Source organism: Chrysochloris asiatica, unplaced genomic scaffold (genome assembly GCF_000296735.1).
Source record: "Chrysochloris asiatica unplaced genomic scaffold, ChrAsi1.0 scaffold00164, whole genome shotgun sequence".
In the NCBI taxonomy this organism is placed as follows: Eukaryota; Metazoa; Chordata; class Mammalia; order Afrosoricida; family Chrysochloridae; genus Chrysochloris; species Chrysochloris asiatica.
This window is the reverse complement of record NW_006408682.1, coordinates 3247643-3252051: the sequence shown is the minus strand read 5'-3', so window position 1 is coordinate 3252051 and position 4409 is coordinate 3247643.

The window sequence follows — 4409 nt, the reverse complement described above, 5'->3', positions numbered from 1 at the left end:
TTCTTGATGTCATCCCACAACTCTTCTGGTCTTCGGTCTTTAGTGTTTAATGCATCAAATCTGTTCTTCAGATGATCTCTAAATTCGGGTGGGATAAATTCAAGGTCATATTTTGGATCTCATAGACTTGTTTTCATTTTCTTCAGTTTCAGTTTGAATTGCATATTAGTAATTGATGGTCTGTTCCACAGTCTGCCCCTGGCCTTGTCTTCACTGATGAAATGGAGCTTTTCCATCTTCTCCTTCCACAGATGTAGTCAATTTGATTTCTATGTGTTCCATCTGGCAAGGTCCATGTGTATAGTCGTCTGTTATGCTGTCTAAAGAAGGTATTTGAAATAAACAAATCATTTGTCTTGCAGAAATCTATCGTTCATTCTCCAGCATCATTTCTATCACCAAGTCCAAATTTTCCAGCTTCTGGATCCTCCTCTTTGCTCCCTACTTTTGCATTCCAATCACTGGTAACGAGCAATACATCTTGATTGCATGGTTGATCTATTTCACATTAAAGAAGTTGGTAGAATTCTTCTATTTCATCTTCACTGGCTTTAGTAGTTGGTGCATAAATTTGAATAATAGTGGTATTAACTGGGCTTCCATGTAGTCACATGGACATTATCCTATCACTTATAGCATTGTACCTCATGACTGATCTGGATATGTTCTTTTTGACAATGAACACAACACCATTCCTCTTCAATTTGTCATTCCTTGCATAGTAAACCATGTGGTTGTCAGATTCAAAATGGCCAATACCAGTCCATTTCAGCTCACCAATTCCTAAGATATCGATGTTGAAGCGTTCCATTTCATTTTTGACAACTTCCAATTTTCCCAGATTCATACTTCATACATTCCATGTTTCGATTTTCAATGGATGTTTACAACTGTTTCTCTTCAGTTTGATTGTGGCCCATTAGCAAATGAAGGTTCTGTGAGCATTTCTCCCCCGAGCTTAACTCTATTCACGTCATCGTGGTCATCTTGGTCAACTCTACTTTGAGGAGGCATTTTTTTCTTCAGTCGCATTCTGAGTGCCTTCCCACCTTCCGGTCCTGTATCTGACAGTGTTTCTCTGCTATTCATAGAGTTTTCAGTGACTAGCGATTCGGAAGCAGTTTGTCACTCTTTCTTCCTAGTCTGTCTTCGTTTGGAAGCTCATCTGAAACCTGTCCACCATGGGTGACCCTGCTGGTTATTTAAAATACGTGGCATAGCCCTCAGAATCACAGCAATTCAAACCACCACAGCATGGCAGACAGACGAGTGGCGGTTGCGTGGTTGCTGTTAAATAGGAATCTCCTTGTGCTAGGGCCTTAAGTCTGGCTCAAAGGCGGAATTTCCGTCCTCGGATGTCAATCAAGGCAGTCGTGCAGCAGGGACTACTGGGTTGTAGTGAGACACTTTGGGCTGTGCTGTGGGTCTCTAAGTTGGTCGACCCCCGCCTCAAAGCCAGTATCCAACAGTTAGGCTAGGACGGCGCTCTTGCATCCAGGGCAAGTGGGACAGCCTGGCCGGCCCCTGCATTCTCTTCCCACTAGGCAGAGTCTCCCCATCGACCTGGTCTCCAGACACCTCTCAGTCGGCGGCTCCGTGGTCTGGGTTTCATTTAACACCTCCACCCGGTCTGCGCAGTTCTCACACATCATTTAGCCACCGCCCTCCATGATAGAAGCCCTCTGGTCTTAGGGTCATGGATACTGATGTTCACATGTTCCATTAAGTCCATTGGACTAATTGATTCCAAGTGTCTTCAGTTTTCAACGCTCTTCTTTCTTCTGTACATGGAGAGACAAATAGCTATACCTTAGACAGCCACTCATGAGTTTTTCAGATCCTAGACACTGCTCACCAAAGTAAGATGTAGAACATTGTCTTTGTGGACTCTGTTATGCCAATTTACCATGGTGTCTAGGATCAGTCTTGAGTATTATCCCTTAGGGCTACTTGGAACAGGCCTAGGCATGTTCTCTACCCAGTTCAGACAAAGATCATAAACAATGTTAGTGAACACATGTATCTTGAATACCTTTAATTTCTACAATGAAAGACAACTTAAACAGTTAGTAGTAGCTTCACCAATGAAAACCCATTTTTGATACCTATTATGCTAATTTGAAAGATAACAGTTTATTAAAATAGATATTGTATTAGCCAAAATATTGCTGGCTGAAGCCTACACAGAGGCACCTCAGAAAACGGGCCTAGTGATTTGCTCCCAAAAGGTTACAGCCTTGAAAGCTCTATGGAGTAGATCTACTCTGCACCCAATGGGTTGCTGTGACTTGGAAATGATTTGGCGGCATTTAAAAACAACAACAACAACAACAACAGATAACAGAAGCATTTATAGATGCTGCCTCAGTGTGTGGCTCTTTCTGATAAACTGCAGCTGACCTCCTCTGGACTGGGCATTCCTGAGATCACAGAGAAGCAAACTATTCCTAAAATTAAGGCATAAACTAACTGGAACTTCCATACTATCATATAGATTGTCCTGAGATATGACAGTTTTTAACTCACAACTACATCCTGAGATTTCCAAACTGAACTGGATACCCCTTAACATCAGAGACCAACTCTAATACTTTAAAATTTTTCCTTTCCTTTTATGATGTTTTTGTTGTTAAGTGATATAGAGTTGGTAATAACTCATATTAACCATGATAGAGCTTCTGAGGAGTGACTGCTGGGTTTGAACTGTTAACTTTGCAGTTAGCAGTTCAGTGCTTATCTTACCTGTCACACTCACTAATATGAGGCAGAGACGTAACAAAGGGCACTGGACTCAAGATGTTCAGGCATATTGAATTTTTTATTTCTCTGATATAGGATCCTAGAAGTCATGTTGTAGCGCTGCAGGATAAGCACTAGACTGCTAATGACACAGTTGGCAGTTCAAACTCACCAGTCACTCCTTGGAAACCCCTGTATTGGAAACCCAACTATGAGTTGGAACTGACTTGAAGACACTTAGCAACAACAATGGAATCTTGGGTAAGTTCCCCATTTCCTCATTCTTAAAACTGTCCAAAAATTCCCTGCTGACCTTCTAAGGATGTTGTGTGGTTCCAATGATGCATTTAAACCTGAAAGCATGTTGTATATTTCTCAAACATTAGGAGGATTGTCATTTACTAACTGGTAGTTTCTGAGATAAGAAAAGATGGGACTTCTTTATGCCATGATTTGCATTCAGCTAATGCTGTCCACAGGCATCCCTGGGTGCTGCAAATTCTGAAGTGTTCAGCTGCTAATGGGAAAGTTAGCAGTTCCAGTTTACCCAAAGGGGCCTGGGACGAAAGGCCCAGTGATTTACACTGAAATTGCTTAGGGCTGGAACTTGATGGGGCTGCCTCATTTTTCTGGAACCCACAAGTCTCCTTTCTTAGACATGGTGCAGTCTTATCATTTTCCTATAGCTTGTTTTAGTGGAAAATATTTGAGTTTTCCTTCTCTGACAAATTTCTGTCTGGCTTTTGCAAATTTTACTGTACTTTCAAAAAGTCAGCCCTTGAAAACTGTTTGGAGTACAATTCTACTCTGACATACATAAGCTGGTTATGAGTCAATTTTGACTTGACTGGTATGATTTTGGTTTTAATGATATCCACCAGGCACACACCAATCCTAGTGTGGTGCTGTGGGATAAAGCACTGGACTACAAGGTCAGTTTGAACCATAAAGTTGGTGGTTCAAACTCACCATCCACTCCTCAGAAACCCTATATGAGGTCGCTGTGAGTCAGAACTGACTCGGCAGCACCTTACAACAACAACAGCAACAACCAGACACTTGAGACCCATCCTGTTAGTGAACAAAAAGTGGGAAGCAGGCTATTTCCACTGTAGTTTGGGGCCAGAATTCTCCTCACAATCCCCTCCTCTTTTGTTCTTTATTTTTTCTCTAGTCTGATCATGCAGTTTGATTGCGGGTGGGGTGGGCAAGGGGAAAGGAAGGAAGCAGGAGGTAGGTGGAGTCTTCTTTTCTCTTTAGATTTTAAGATGAAGGATCCAACTGCCATCTTCGCTGTCTCAGCCGCTTAGTGCTTAACTGCTTCATCTCACTCTCCAATTAACGGTTCTAATCAGCAACTTCAGCTTGTATCAGATCAAATGACAAAAACCTGAAAACCTCGCTCTTCTTGGCAGTCTGCAGGCACACACTGAGGTCTGCTTATCGGGACTTTTCCGAGGAAAAGGAAGAATAAGACATCTCATCTTTGTGTTTAATTAATGCAGCCACCAGTTTTTCATCCCAAAGTGTCACAGGCAGGCAATCAAAGCAGCCCTTGTATAAATAATAAGAAAAAAAGGGCCTGTCTATTAGTAATGAAAAGCATTTCAAGCGAGAGGTGAAACCTCTCAAAAATCACAACATACAAGTGATAGGTTTGTCCAAGTGTT